The 17,239-nt window shown below is 36.1% G+C and overlaps 1 protein-coding gene across 1 annotated transcript in view; it reads left to right on the forward strand.

Moving 5' to 3' along the window:
- Nucleotides 1-17,239, forward strand: part of Fim (plastin-2 fimbrin) — a 132,386-nt gene that overhangs the window by 48,861 nt on the left and 66,286 nt on the right. The window lies entirely within an intron of this gene.

Genomic DNA, 17,239 nt, shown 5'->3' on the forward strand with positions numbered 1-17,239 from the left:
TACGGCCCTGATGGAAACAAATGGAATAAAAAAAAATAACTGAAGAAAATTAACCTATCATAGGCAGCGCAATAGCGCTGCCTAAAGTTAAGAACGATGTTGGCACAGTGTGTTATTTATTTTTTAATTTATTTCATGGTTTCTTGGTTTCAGACTAGGGCACTTTGTATCGAAGGATTTGTCGTAGAAACTTGGAGAAGGGCTCATTCGATTAGAAATAGGAAGGGTTTGTAACATTTTCAAGAATCAAAAGTTATCGTTAGACTACTAAAACCCCTTTCACCCCACCATTACCCCAAACACATACAATCGAGGTTTAAAGATAGCAATTTGGTTTAACGTAGTTGAAAGATCTAGAAATTATGTCTTTGAGGAGGACACTGCCCCCACAGTCCTCAGGGCAAGGGTTGTAATTTATGCCCTAAGTGCATTTAAGGTATTTATTGAAAGCGTTGTCGTAGAAACTTCAAAAAGGGCTCATTCAATTGAAAATTCAAGGGGTTAGTGCCCCTTTAATAGTCGAAAGTGATTGTAGGGCAACTAACCCCCCTCTCACGCCCACCATTTAAATACATCCAATCAAAATTTCGAGAAAGCCATTTTGTTCAACGTAGTGGAAAGTTCTGGAAATTAGGTCTTTGAGGATGACAAACTCCCCACAGGCCTCAGGGCATGGGTTGTAAGTTATGCCTTGAGGCATATAAGGCTTTAATAGGAAGCGTTGTCGTAGAAACTTCAAAAAGGCTGATTCAATTGGAAACTGAAAAGTCTAATGCTATTTTTAATGCTTGATCATAATTGAAGGGCATCTAACCCCCCTCTTACGCTAACACATATATCAAACACTTGCACTCACAATTTTTAGACTTCCATTGTGTTCAACGTAGTTAAAAGTTTTACAAGGTAGTTCTTTAAGGATAATACCCCCCTTACAGGCATCAGGGTAAAGGTTGTAAGTTACGCTCTTGGGGCATACAAGGTTTTTATAGAAATCTTTGTCATAGAAATTTCAAAAAAGGCTCATTTGATTGGAAATTGAAAGGGCAACCTATTATTTTTATCTCACCAAACGATAGATCGCTCTTTTTTTAATCAATTCATTTATTTATATTCTAAGAAGTAATAGTTTTAACCAGAAAAAAAAACAGATGCCTAGTTCTGCGATCGCATGCGCGAATTGTTACATTCTTTATGCTTAATTTGAATTCTGCTCGTCTTTACGAGTCAACCCTTTCATAAAGTTGTACACCACTGTTCTCGTCGTCTTGAATGAGCTTCCGAGCAACTCTACCAAGTACATAACCCGATTTTTACCTTTTATTGTCAGATTCGTAAACGCAGTGGTATCTTCATGATGCTTTATTGCCTCGTCATCCATATTCAAGTTTGCTTTCAGCGTTCTGGTGGCTGCTGTGAGAAAGGGGAGAGTAGCCAGCTATCGAACCATGACATTTTCATTCGTTGTTGCACCAACGATACCGGAAACTCTTCGATGACCTTTGATGTCCAGATTCACGGTCAACTCTAAACCAGATCTTATACAATGCAGCAAAATAGCTTGATTGTTTCCGTAACAATAAAATTGTCTCTTACAAAATCCCTATGAAATTCTGGCGCTTTTTCAGGCAGGCGTAGCATTTCTTCTAGGTAGTTAAGCCCAACTGTGGCGTATTTATGGTTTCCTGGTGGGAAGAAAATCGGAATCATCTCTTTTGTGGCGTTTAAGTGTGATCCCTAGTCCGCAGCTCTTTCAGCATAAAGATAGTCGTTTCCGGTACGGATAAGATCTAAATTGTTGATCCAGATGCTATGATTCCTTATGGTAGATATGGACTCGTTGTGCTCCGAGAAAAGCGGAGCAATGCTGTCCAACGCGTCTCCTATCTGTTTACATGCTTCAGAACTAGTTGTACCAACATGGTGTGCCTCACGCAAGACAACTGACGCCCCCTAAAATCGTTGTTGCCGGAATCCTAACCTTTAGCTAACACCAGATAAATATCCTAAATCCTTTCCTTTTATGTCGTAGTTTTCAGTACTTTATGCAATAGTCAGTGATGCAAGGCTCACTATCATTCAAAAAAAGTGAGGGGGTGGCTCACATCAGCCGCAGTTGGTTTGAGGATGGATTCTAGGGTAATCAGGGGCGCTTACAAAGAATATCGGGGTGCACAAGTTCGCACGCGTGTATAACATGGTCATTTTAGCCTATTAAGTCAAATTTGGCCTGTAACGACGTCATACCGCTCTTGATTTTTTTACATGGTAAAATAAATTGAAAGCTTCATAAAATTGACATATTCTAAATTCCAAGAACAACTAATTTCACGTGGTATTTTTATTTTTTCCCCGCAACCTTTATTTCTTTAGTTAACCCCTATTTAATTTTGAAAACAAGGGTTTTTTAATATACTTTTTCTTAGTTTCTTCGGTTTTTCTGAAATTTTTGCCTACATCTTTTTAAAATTTTGCTCATCATTACGAATCAAACTATGTGCCTCTTTTCCAAAAAATATTAATTCTTGAGCAACTATTTATTTTTTCTAAATAGCGTCATAGCTTTCAGAAATTAGCCAACAATGACCTTTTTTTTTTTTTTTTATATATATAGCACTAAAAAAATGAAAACGAAACAAACTGCAGATGATTCGAACTGTCCAAATGTCCTTTACATGTTGTTAATAAAAAAAAAGTCGAGACTTGAGTCTGCAAGAATATATAAGCGTTTTAACAAGAAAATCCCCCCCCCCCCAAAAAGAAAATTTTCTGAATAGTGGCGCTTTACTCTAAATTTTTTCAACACAACCTATAATTTTTATTTCACCAAACGATGGATCGCTCTTTTTTTAATAAAATCGTTTTTTGGCTTTATATACAACTAATATTTTTAACCAGGAAAAAAAAAAACAAAGAAAAAAAAACAGATGACTCGTTCTACGGTCGCATGCGCAAATTTGGTTTCTACAGCAATAAAAAAAAGCCAAACATCTTACACGTCGAGTTTTAGTCATAAAAACTAATAAGTCATAAAAACGGGTTTTAAACGGGTTTAAAAGTCATAAAAACGGGTTTTAGTCACTTTGCCATAAAAAACTAATTTCTCCTTTATAGGCTAAAATCGCCAAGTTGTACATTAGTCCGAGCATATGCACCCCGATATTCGTTTTAAGCACCTTAGATTACCTGGCATCCTTACTCAAACCAACTGCGGCTGATGTGAGCCACCCCTTCCTTTTTTTTTTAACGATAGCGAGCCTTGGATCACTGACTAATACAAAGAAGATTGCATTTTATAAAGTATAGCTATTATCCAAGTCCAGCATAATTGTCCATGCACAAAACACAGGGGAGGGTGCAAGAAGTTCTTGGGAAAATATTGTTATTTTTGTTAATAATTGTGGCATCTCTGAAAGTACCAAAAGTAGCGAAAATGAAATGTAGTTATTTGAATTGTTGAGATGAGATGAGATATACATTTATTAAAAAAAAGAAAACAAACACTATTCGCCTTTCGCCTGCCAAGAAAGACAATAAGCTTGAAAGGGCAAGCGAGGTTATCACTCTCAGCTAAATAAAATAACATTCATACCTTGCTACTCAACACATAATAAACTTATCTTATGAAGGAATAAAGGAAAAAATAGAGAAAGAGTAAAAGACAAGAAGTAGATAGAAGAATAAGGCAAATCGGGGAATACCTTCAATAGAATGACAACCTGGAGCGGGCTTGAAACAAAATTCACTCACGAGATAAAAGAAACTTCTTTGCCCGTGACTTGAAAGCCGGAAGACTAGGCGCATTTTTCACACACTCGGGCAAATGGAAACATACAAAACAATATATATCTCTGAAAAAAATTAGGGGATAATGGGGAATTCAGTTTTCTACGGAAATACCACCTTGTTTAGCTATGCAGTTTTTGGTAGTAGCAGGTGCCAAACGTAAAAAAAGAAACATGGGCGAAGAAGTCGACGAAAAAGTATGCTAAAAACATTTTTAACCAGTCTTCGAAAGGTCTGCTTTCTTCGAAGGTTTAGTTGTCTTTGGGATTAATGTTTGAATTTCGAGGAAGAGAAGTATCGTCAAATTCGTTTAATTAGTTTTGCTTATTTATGGTCACGGTTAAACATGACAACGCTGCTGATATGATGCTGGCCTAAATACTTCATATTTTTGGAACAACTAGAAAAATAATTTTAGAAAAGCCTGTTTTACAGGTATGGATAGACAATAGTTGGTTCTAGGGAGCAAAAATATTTTTATTTTGATGGCCTTGGTACTTTAAGGCCTCTAGCCACCTTTTAATCCTTTTAGTCGGTGAATATTTAAGTTTTGTGCCTTGTTCACAAGGCCGTATCCAGGATTTTTATTCAGGGCCCGGGGGCTACTAAAAAAACTTTAACAAACGCATCAAAATTTTCTTATATGCATTTCTGTTACTTTTCACGAGTCGACTAATAATTTCAGACGGTTCAAGCCCTATACCCCCCCCCCTCCCGGATACCGCTTTGCCCGTTCATAATAAACTTTACTAATACCGAGGGTACTTGTGAACTATACGACACTCATTCAAGTATATTCTGTGTACCGCTCCAAAATGGTTTCCTGGTTAGTTTCTTCGTTACGGTGCTTTAGAAACAAATATGGGCTATATATTTGCACATTAGGGTGGTGGGGGTAAGGTATAGGGCGCCTGCATGGAAAATGTATTAGGTACAACTACTCTGCATATTATGAAGTAAGAATCGTTTTCTAACTTCAAACTGTCCAAAGACTTTACCCCCCCCCCTCATGTGTAAATATGTAACCCAAATTATATATTTCCCATCTATCCTGTCACTTGTTTTTGTCTTGTTTCACGCTGAGCTGAAAGAAACTAAAGAATAAACCGGTTTGTACTTGAATCTTACATAGCGTAAACTTGAGTGAGTGGCGTATAATACACAAAGTATAATACCGAGATTTAACTAGCCCTAATTCAAGCCGATCAGAATGTTGGATCAGAACGGGGAAACTAGCACTAGCTAAATCTTAGTATTAGTTAAATCTCATTTGGAATGGGCCTTTACTGTTTTAACGTGTAATATACTCAGAGCAATGAAATATATAAATATAGAACATGAAATATAGATGTGTTTGCTTTAGTGGTAAAGCTTGATTTAAAACATAAATGATGTCCATAAATGTTGCGGTTTTAAAGGTAGTTCTTAGCGAAATGCTATCTTCCTTGTTAAAAATTCTTGCGATATCTTGAGAGTATAGCCTTTTACTGCTCCTTCTAATCCGCGCCTATATAAGTTTTATTAGAATCGGTGTCTGTTGGAAATGAATATATGGGCATTTAGTAGTAAAACTTTGCTTTTTATCAGTATTTCCGTCTGACTAATTTTGATTAGAATTGTTTGCCTTTCTTGCTCCTAGAGATAAAGCCAAAATTTAGAAATTTTGTAGCTTGTCACTTTCGAGGGGGCGCTGACTTCCCACCACATGGTGTACATCTTGAAACACCACATGTGCTACATAGTTCCGCCACGCATGGCACTTTTCCGCGTCGCAGTGTATAGTCCCCAACACCTCTGGAAAAGTTCCCCACATTTGGCATGCGCAGTCTGGTGTACATGATTTATGGGAGAGAGAGACCCCTCGGTTACGTTATTATCAACCCACAAAGATATAAGCCTATTAATGATTTAATGTGGTTTTGAATCAACTTGACTGCACGTAGTGTCGTTTACGGTAAATGTTTTTTGAATGACGTAAAACAGACCTGAAGAATGTCATTAATGCGTGCTTCTACTCTTCCGACAAGTTATGGAAAAGTAGGGTTTGTATCAGGTCATTATATAGAACCCGTTTTTTTCCTTCTTCCAATTCAATATTCTCTTGCAGTAACCCCATTCACAATGAGATTTTACTCATAACGAGATTTAGCTAGCGTTAATTTTAGCCAATAATTATGTTTTGTTTTTCAGTCAATCATAAAATTATTTATATAGAAAAACCTATTGGCTCACATTAGTGCTAGCGAAACCTCGGTATTAGTGGTCTCATTTTCAATGAGCCTTTAGCGGTTTTCTAGTTTTAGTTTTATCTGCGTTATATGTTAAATACATGTTTTGGATACAACCTGCATTTAGGATGGGTTAGAATAACAGTCCCCCTCCCCCTGAGATTGACTCGAGACTCCTGGAAAAATATTGACCAGAAATTGTACCTTCCTGTGCTCTCAACTAACTTAGTAAATCAGGAATCAACACCTCATTTCTCTGGGAAATTCTCTCGTAACTCCCCTTGAATTTTGGCTGTTAAGGGGTGTCTCCTATGCAAGTTCTTAAAAGAAATAATAACAGCACAATATGTCCAAATATAGCTTCAAGAGCAACTTCGGCTATTTTACAAATTTGGACGCGACCAAAAAAGCATGCTTTAATAATCGGGAATGTCGGGTTGGGTTTTGCCAACTATTTGTAACCGGTTATGGTTTCTATTTTTCTATCTGGCAGACATCTCTGGTAATACTACGTCATGAAATAGTTTTTGCGTAAACCTCAAAGTCTAGTCAATATATGCATTTCTTTGCACCATCAAGGCATAAATGATTGCAGTTGTTACCATGCATGATTAAACCAAAAAGAGATTGTCAACACTATTAATACTCTTGACATTAAACAAAGTGCTGCCACCAAGCGACCCCTGTCAAATTAGGCAATATGATATCATTAAATAGCCATGTATCTTCAATTATTCATGGATGTCCGCAAAAAAATATTCCAGAGGGACGAGGACAAACTTGCAAAAAGCGGGAGGGGGTGGGACTTTGAGCTGTTGCGTTAAATTCTCCAAATTTTTTAATTTTCTTTATCTTCTTGTATTGCTACGTGATTTGGCAGTTGGTTTTGTCGATCGCAGTGTGACCCCCTCTCTAACATGGTTTGCCCCTTTCAAGCCAAATCGAAAGGACTTGCCTGCCAAAAGACTCCCTTCCGTGAAAATATAGGTCAAAATTGAGTACTTCCGTATTAGCCAGTACACACTCAAGAAGTTTGCTGAGCGTAAGATCCAAGAAAACCGATTTCATAGCCACAAAAACAAATGATGGGTGACAGACCGCATTGGACTTGTAAAATTTGGGCTATATATTTGCACAATAGAGAGGGGGGTAAGGTCAGGTTAGGTTAGTTTACCCCCCCCCTTAATGTGCAAATATATAGCCCAAATTATATTATTGTACGAACTGAAGTATTATCATATTTTGTGATTATATTTTGGTATATTTCGTTAGGATTAACCTAAGTTCACTTCTCGGGTATGTACTGGCTAATACACAAGTAGCCAAAATTATACTATTTCATATTATCTCCTCCTTCAAGGCAGGAAAAAAAAACTTAAAAAACCACTTCGTTCTGTCTATAGCAGCTTTCTCACAGCCAAAAACTGTACATTTTTATTTCTATTTTGGAGATGAGAGTTTAAATCTAGAACCCTTCCCCTGAATACAGCCGAGCTAACTGTCTAGGTGTTCTAATGGGTATGTGTGACTCATGTCTAGATTTTTAAGTAGACCCAGCCTTTTGTTTGATTTGGGGTGCTACCATTTCGACCATAGTTTATATAATTAGCAGTATGATCTTTCCCTATCTCACCCATTATAAAAACCCGGACCGAGGTGCGAGTGCTCCAGAGAACGTATAGGCTAAACATAAGCGGCATTAGATCTTTTCACGGGTAGACAAGGAATAATCACCTACGGAACAAGTACTGACAAAACCACTTGGCTGGCTCACCAATAAGTCCACAAATAAGTGGGAGGAGCACTTTGTTCGCACCGAGAATGAAGAGCCAGAAATCATCCGCGGTAAACTTACTGCTAATTATATAAACTGTGATTTCGATTAACCGTCACAAGCACTAAACGTCATAACATCTAACCGGTAGAACCACTAACTGTCACAACATCGACAAAAAATTTAAAAGTTTATATAATAGCAATAAGTATATAATAGTTTAGAAACAAATTTCGGCTATATATTTGCAAATCAGGGGGGTGGGGATAAAGCATAACATATTAAATGCGTAACCTAACCTACCTACCTTTCCCCCCTAAACCCCAAAAAACTAAAGTTTTAAAATTTTATATGTTATTAAGGTTAGTGGTTCTGACGGATTTTTTTGTCGAATTTATGACGGATTTTGTTGATGTCCTGACGTTAGTGGTCCTGACGGTTAGATGTTATGACGCCTTCCCGTTTGATTTTTCATTTTTTTAGTATAGTGTTTGCGTATTATTTACAAACAATCGAAGCAAAAACGTTGAGTTTGTTAGTGTGAATTTATAAATATCAGCTTAAGAAGTGGAAAATTGACCACCGTATGGTTTCCTAGCGGAACTAAATTCAATAATAATGTTGTGCGTGAAACTGAACATTAGTTACACATTATCTTGTTGTTCCTCACAATGAGTATTAGCAAATTTTTTACTTTGCATATTCAAATTGTCAGTTTAAGTTATATCTGTGGTACTAAAATAATTGCATATGGTTTAAGAGGGTTTTTAGAGTTTTACCACTTTCCTCATAATTTCCTATATTTTACTTAGGCTATAATTTGCCTGTTTTTTTTTTATCTTTTTTTTGTACTGTCGAAGGTCATACATGTTGCACGAATCATGGTTACCCCAAATCACGGCCCATAATAACAAAAAAAAACGTTCAAAAAAAGGTGTCTAGTGAGAAAAAATTCACATTTGTTGCTGATTCAGGAAAGATAGTCTAACTATTATTTCGATTAGTCTTAATAGTAAAATGCTATTTTGAAAATAAATATATGAAAATTTTGAAAAATAGCCTGAAACTCTTCGAAGATGGCGCGACATCAAAAGTACACCAATGGAATCGCTGTTGCTCAAAAGCCTTTACAGGAAAGATATTCATTCCCCCCCCCCTCCCTGAACAAAAAGAAAAATTATTTTTTTGTGCGTATTACAGATATGTTCTCTTTTTTCTTGCTTCTTTTTTCTTCACTGCTTGCGAGGCACTGGAACATCATAGAGAGCTATTTAAGGTTTCATTTTCAAGTGAAATTGCTATATCTGCTTTTTCTTCGAGGTAATATATTTTGAGGTTTGGAAATTTGAAATTTTAAGATTGTGATTTTCCCATGTTTTCTTCTATCGTGCATTAAATCAATTAATTAAATCATTAAATCAATTAATCATTAAATCAAATTTGGCGTGTTTTCCGCGTCCCATAGTTTGTGTAAATTTATCTAAGAAGATTGATTGACAGAACACAATTTATCTGGAATTTGGAATTCCACTTCAACTTGTTTTTTTATTTATTTGTGCTATTGAAGCAACTTGTACAATTATGGTAGCTAATAGCACATGGCAAAGACAAATTTTATCAATATTTGATCAAGTCCGTACCCAGATTAAGGGTTGTACAAGGTGGGTGTGTAAGAAAGGGGAATGAGGGCTTCGGTACCATGCCCTTCAATCTTGAGATTTTTCAAATGTTTTCTATATTTTCTAATATTGTGCGTTTGTTTTCAAAGTTCTGGGCCCCTACCCAAACAAAACTGTGTGACCTTGCCAACCGAAGTTCCCCTCTCGTGAAAATTGCGGCCTGAAATATACCCAAAGGAAAAACTTCTAAAATCACTGTTCTACCTACAGCAGGCTTCTTACAATCAAAATAGTGTATTTTTGTGTAAGCTTTGGATTTCGGGGGAGATGGTTTAAAGTTACCCTGGATTTGGCCCAAGTTGTCCCAATCAAGAATTAAGCCTGCCTTACAAGGGAAAAAATTAGGTCTAGGTTGAGGTTTTAGGTTTTATTTAATCAAATAAACAAAAAATCAAGCCAGTATAATTAGAAAACACTACGCTAGGGAAAAAAAATTAATTTTTGCTAACGCGTAGCGATTACATACATAACTCGTCCTAAATCAACCTAAATTAATAAATCAATTCCACAAACAAATAATAAGGAAAAAAACTAAGCCAATCCCCTTCACTCACACACTTCCAAAGCAATAACCATCATCAAATACAACTCCCAGTCTCCCCCCAGCCCATCTACCCACTCCTCCCCCAATCCTTCCACCCACTCCTCGCCAGCCCATCCACAGCCCTATGCTTGGTTTTAAACTTTCTTTTTGGTAATATTAAGTATGTATTACTTACAAATACTTCAAGTTGAAACATTAATTTATGCACAGTCACAATTTTTAAGCTTTGTTTTAGTTTTTACTGTGAATTTATAAATATCGGATTAAGTAATGGAGAAGTGACTACCATATGGTTTCCTAGCGGAACTAAGTTCAATAATAATGTTATGCATGAAATTGAACAAAAGATACAAATTATCTGGTTGTTTATCACAATGAAGAATAGCAATTTTCACCATGAAGATTTCAATTGGTATAGTTAAAGTCGCTTTTATGGCGTTCATGTAATTTCCTTTAGCCTACTAGATTTGTGTGATTTTCCCAATAATTTACTGTATATTTTCTAACTGTTCGCCTCTTTTTTTATCGCAATCATCAAATATATCATTTAATTGGAAATAAGAATTCCGGAAAAGAGCCAGAAATCACTACAACATGAAGCTAAATCGAAATAAAATATAAAAACAAAATAAAAATAATTAAAAAATAAATAAAAATTAAAAAATAAAAAATTAAAAAATAAAATATAAAAACAAAAAACTAGTCATACGGCAATGAAATGATCTGCATCGAAAACTTTTAACCTAAGATTTACAATCCCCCATCTTAAAGTATAATCGTATTTTTGCGTGGGTGGCGTTTTACATTGTTTTGTTTTTTGTTGCTCTTCCTTCGTCCGCTCTAAAATTGGACTTCAAAAAGGGTCCAATTAACATTTCTATTTTTAATGGCTTGAAACTTCCATCCCTACTCACTGGACCAAGGGGACTCTAATACGCAAACTCTTTTTCTGCCCGGTTTTAATATATCTGTGGTAGCCGTTATTTCGTAAATTTTTCGTTCAAGGGAACCCCAGTGCACCTTAAAAAAAAAAAAAAAAAAATATTGGTTCACCAGAAAGTAGGGCTTGAAAAAGGGCAAAAACCTTTTCCTAAATCGCGTGACTTATTGGCCTGTAGGCCCCTGAACCAAGAATACTTTTACTTGCAATTGCTGCACATTCAAGTCGCATCCAGACTCATAGTGGTAACAAGCAGACGACGATATGTGTCGTTCCAGAGGCTTCGCTCAAGAGTGGCAAGCTCTACGATTATCTGACAGAGACGGTCCCAGCGACGGCCGGATTTTTGAAACCTTTCCATTGGGTTTGGACTTAACTGTAGCGAGTTTCCTTTCGGCTTCCTGTTCTCTTCTTCCATACCGGTAATTTTATACATTTTTGACACTTCTTTATTAAATTAAATATAAAAAAAACAGAAAGTATCAAACAGTTCGCGTTAATTAACTGTAAGTAATAAGCGACCCGGCTACAATGGTAACCGAAACTCTAGAAAACGGTTTTTTGATATCAATAGATACATCAAAAGAATCAAATTTCAATGCTGAATTCAAATATATAACTGTCATCAAGGTTAGTCCGACCTCTCAAAAGCTACGCGCCTGAGAAAATTTTGATCATTTTAGAGAAAAGGGTGAAAGACCCCCTAAAATTTATAGAATCTCAATAGAAATCACACCATCATATTCAGCGTATCAGAGAATTCTACTGTAGAGGTTTCAAGCTCCTATCTACAAAAATGTGGAATTTTGCTTCTTTTTTTTTGCTTTTTTTCCCAGGGGTGATCGTATCGACCCAGTGGTCCTATAATATCGTGGGAGAACTCATTGGAACTGAAATTAAAAGTTCTAGTGCTCCTTTTAAGTGACCAAAAAATGGAGGGCAACTAGGCCCATTCCCACGCTCATTTTTTCCCAAAGTCACCTGATCAAAATTTTGAGATAGCCATTTTGTTCAGCATGGTTGAAAGTATGATAACTATGTCCTTTAGGAGGACTTAATCCCCCAAAATCCCCGGGGGGAGGGCTGAAAGTTATGAACTTTACCCAGTGTTAACATATAGTATTGGTTATTAGGAAGTATACAGACGTTTTCAGGTGTTTTTTTTTCTGGTAGTAGAGGGGGGGGGGTCGGGGTTATGTGGGAAGATCTTTCCATGAAGGAATTTTTCATGGGCGAAGGGACAATGCTATGAAGGGGCGCCGGATTTCCCAGCATTATTTAAAAAAAAGATCAGAAATTATATATAAAAAAAAAAGTTTTCCAACTGAAAATAAGGAGTAACATCAACACTTAAAACGTACAGAAAATATTACGTGTATGATTGGGTTCACCTGATATATGCTGATTGGGTTCCGAAGACCACACTGCCTTTCCATGACGATAAAATAAAGGTTGAAAATAGGGATAAAATCCTTTTTAATAGACAGTATAGAAATTCACAAAAATGCCAGATATTCGGTCACTATACTGTAACCATCATCAGTAGTAAAACTCAGTAGTTTACTACTGATGACGGTCACTGTATATGTGACCGAAATATCGATATTTTATGTGAATTTCTATACACTGTCTATTAAAAAGGATTTTTCACTTCTATTTTATTTTACGCACCGTAATATTTCAGAAAAACTAATCAGATAGAGTAAATTCTCAATTAAAATGAAGTCACTCAAAGAATGATTGTTAAATATTTGCCAATTAAAAAAAGAGATTAAACCATTTGCCACAAAACCTTCAACACATTTTTTTCTTCTACAACTTGAAAATGCAAAGGCAACAGAAACTAATAAAACTCCGAAACCGATCACTTATTGAATTTTAAACGAATTTTTTTATGCATTTTTGAGGCTGTTTGTGTCCCCCCCCCCGAAAAAAAATCCTTGTGTAAACAAAACCGGAAGACAAATGCTGGATACGGACCTGGTGAACGCTATTGTCTCGCCCAACATATAGCACTGGTGCGAAATCAAAGTTGAATGAAGGCTTGATCCATTGCAAGTGTTATTTTTTTATCAACTAGGGGGGTCTATATCAAGCCTTTAAATCTGCATTTAGAAGTAACTGTGTACTTCTTTACAAAAGATTAATTAGAATAATTAAAATACTCTGTTAAGAATTCACAATGTTTGTGTTGATGTGCTGGATCCATACAAAAATAGGGGCAAAACAGGAATGATGTCTCCAGTTTCGTTTTGACAAAAGCAAGTCTTTTATCTTCAGCTAAATTTAAAGGAAAAGTAAAAAAAAGATGAAGGTTCAAACCATGGGGGATAAGAAAAGAGAACAGTAGCCAAATAACGTAAGATTAAAAAGAGAACATACCTGAGGCCTGGGAGTCAAAACGCAGAGATGACAACCATACACCATGAAATAAAAATTCAGGGGATATCAACTCCTCAGAGGAAAAAAGAAGAAAGAAAAAAATTAAATAAATAAACAAAAACAAAATGCTATTCTGTTTGATTCCTAACAAATTGCTCCTTAAGAATCCTTTTAAAAGTCCCAAACGAATGGCATCTCTGTACGGAAGAAGGTGAGAATTCCACACCTGTTGACAAGCAATAATGGATTGCAATTCTGTTGTTGTTTATGTTGTTCTTTCAGGAGGACCCCCGCCCATTAAAACATCAGCAAAAATACATAAATAGCCTTTTTGGCCTGTTTATTCACGATTATTGCTTGTCAACGATGTCAACCACGATGTAGTTCCTGCCGTGTAAAGGACTGACTGATTGCAATATGTAGAGTTTTACCAGCACCCGTCTATTTTTCCCTTGTTCCCTTGAAATTGTTCCCTTAATTGGGAACAATTTTTTCACATCCAAATCGCATTCTTTTAGTAATATCTGAAGCAGTGCGCTGATGAATACTGGAAAGATTATTAGTAAGAGTTAGTTCAGACGTTTGGGGAAAACGTGGGATTTCCTATAGGGAGAATAGGGAGAATGTTCACACGTATCCGAACTGCAAATATTCGAACAAAAGGCAAAAACCTTTTCCTAAATCGCGTGACTTATTGGCCTGTAGGCCCCTGAACCAAGAATACTTTTACTTGCAATTGCTGCACATTCAAGTCGCATCCAGACTCATAGTGGTAACAAGCAGACGACGATATGTGTCGTTCCAGAGGCTTCGCTCAAGAGTGGCAAGCTCTACGATTATCTGACAGAGACGGTCCCAGCGACGGCCGGATTTTTGAAACCTTTCCATTGGGTTTGGACTTAACTGTAGCGAGTTTCCTTTCGGCTTCCTGTTCTCTTCTTCCATACCGGTAATGTTAGACATTTTTGACACTTCTTTCTTAAATTAAATATAAAAAAAACAGAAAGTATCAAACAGTTCGCGGTAATGAACTGTAAGTAATAAGCGACCCGGCTACAATGGTAACCGAAACTCTAGAAAACGGGTTTTTGGTATTAATAGATACATCAAAAGAATCAAATTTCAATGCTGAGTTTAAATATATAAGTTTCATCGAGTTTAGTCCTATCCTTCAAAAGTTACGCGCCTAAGAAAATTTGGTTGATTTTCGAAAAAGGGGGGAAAGACCCCCAAAAAGCTATGAAGACTTAATGAAAATCACACTATCATATTCAACGTATCAGAGAACCCTACAGTAGAGGTTTCAAGCTCCTACCTACAAAAATGTGGAATTTTGCTTCTTTTTTTTTGCTTTTTTTCCCAGGGGTGATCGTATCGACCCAGTGGTCCTATAATATCGTGGGAGAACTCATTGGAACTGAAATTAAAAGTTCTAGTGCTCCTTTTAAGTGACCAAAAAATGGAGGGCAACTAGGCCCATTCCACGCTCATTTTTTCCCAAAGTCACCTGATCAAAATTTTGAGATATCCATTTTGTTCAGCATGGTTCAAAATATGATAAGTATGTCCTTTAGGAGGACTTAATCCCCCAAAGTCCCCGGGGGGGGGGCTGAAAGTTATGAACTTTACCCAATGTTAACATATGGTATTGGTTATTAGGAAGTATACAGACATTTTCAGGTTTTTTTTTCTGGTAGTAGAGGGGGGGGGGTCGGGGTTATGTGGGAAGATCTTTCCATGAAGGAATTTTTCATGGGCGAAGGGACATTGCTATGAAGGGGGCGCCGGATTTCCCAGTATTATTTAAAAAAAAGATCAGAAATTAAATATAAAAAAAAAAGTTTTCCAACTGAAAATAAGGATTAACATCAAAACTTAAAACGGACAGAAAATATTACGTGTCTGATTGGGTTCACCCCCTAGTCAATACCACGCTCTTTAAGCCAAATATTTTTTAGTGCTTTAATAATAGCTATTTATTCTAAATAACTGCCTCTGTGATTAAGGGGACATTTTTAAAGATATGGAACAAAATTCGAACTTTAGCTTAAAGAGCGAGGTATTGACTAGGGGACGAACCCCCAATAGACGTATTAAAAATACATGAATATAGAAGTTCGTTACGTAAGTTAATTCGTAAGTTACGTATGTTTATTACTAATAAAAACGTTCGTAAATACAATTAAACAAGTTTTGAGAAAGCCATTTAACCAAATAAAAGTAAAATAAATATATAAATTTTGTTTTAATTATTCATGTACGGTGAGCCAAAATCAAAACCTGCATTAATTCAAAGACGTTCAAAAATTAAATAAAAAAAACAAGTTTTATTAACTGAAAGTAAGGAACGACGTTAAAACTTAAAACGAACATAAATGATTCCGTATATGAAAGGGGCTGTCCCCTCCTCAACGCCTCGCTCTTTACGCTAAAGTTTTTTATTGTTTAAAAAAAACAAGAGTTGTGAGAAAGCCAAACTTTAGCGTAAAAAGCGAGGCGTTGAGGAGGGGACAGCCCTTTCATATAAGGAATAATTTCTGTTCGTTTTAAGTTTTAACGTCGATCCTTACTTTCAGTTAAAAAAACTTGTTTTTTTTATTTAATTTTTGAACGTTTTTGAATTAATGCAGGTTTTGATTTTGGCTCACCGTACATGAATAATTAAAACAAAATTTGCATTCCTTACTTTGAGTTTTTACTTTCAGTTTTACTTTCAGTCGTTCCTTACTTTCAGTTTATAAAACTTGTTTTTTTTATTTATTATGTATATAAAGGGGGCTGCGTCCTCCTCAACACCTCGCTCTTTACGCTAAAGCATTTTAGTATATACTTAAAAAAAACATCTTAGTGTTCTAATTAAACGGCCCTCGTGTTTCAGGAGTCATTATTGAAGAATTGGGACAAAATTCAAACTTTAGCGTAAAGAGTGAGATGTTTAAGTTGGGGCAACCCTTTATATACGTAATAATTTCTGTTCGTTTTAAGTTATAATGTTGCTCCTTACTTTCAGTTTAAAAAACTTGTTATTTATTTAATTTCTGATCGTTTTTTAAATAATGCCAGGAAATCTGGTCCCACCTCCACAAAGAAACCCCCTCTCCGCGGAAATATCCTCTAGACAATTCAATCCCGATGAAAATTTACCCAGGACAATTACTCTTAACCACTCCGGGCGTAAAATTGAGACGGAAAAGAGAAGGTAAGACATAAAAAGAATCTTGTATGAGAATTCTGGCAAATTCCCCCAGTGTATAATTTCCCCTGACAAGTTCACTCCCTGGAAGCTTCCCATCTCATGGAAAATTCTCCCGCGGAAAAACCCCCAGCAGAAAATTTGCAACAAAAGAACAAACAAATAAATACACATCTGTGATCTTTCTTCTGGCAAAAAATACAAAATTCCACATTTTTGCAGATAAGAGCTTGAAACCTATACAGTAGGGTTCACTGATACGCTGAATCTGATGATGTGATTTTCTTTTAGATTACTTGACTTTTAGGGACTGTTTCCCCCTATTTTGGAAAATCAGAAAATTTTCTCAGGCTCGTAACTTTTGATGGGTAAAACTAAATCTGCTGAAATTTATATATTTGAAATCTGCATAAAAAGCCAATTCTTTTGATATATCTATTGGTATCAAAATTCTGTTTTTTAGATTTTCGGTTAGTATTGAGCCGGGTCGCTCCTTACTTACAGTTCCTTACCACTACCTGTTTGATAGTCACCTGGTCTGCGTGTTGTGTGGCATAACCATCTTATAGTCTTCTCTGCTTGGCAATATCAGAGACACATGGGCAATCTCTAAATCTTCTCCTAACTTTGTTGTTCGATTTATTATTTTTTTCAGCAAGGAGACCAATTCACGGAGAGGTGGGGGGAAAGGAATCTTTTTTGATTAAAGAATTAAG

Source organism: Artemia sp. Qi Xiang Cuo, chromosome 16 (assembly GCF_049724085.1).
Source record: "Artemia sp. Qi Xiang Cuo chromosome 16, ASM4972408v1, whole genome shotgun sequence".
Lineage (NCBI taxonomy): Eukaryota > Metazoa > Arthropoda > Branchiopoda > Anostraca > Artemiidae > Artemia > Artemia sp. Qi Xiang Cuo.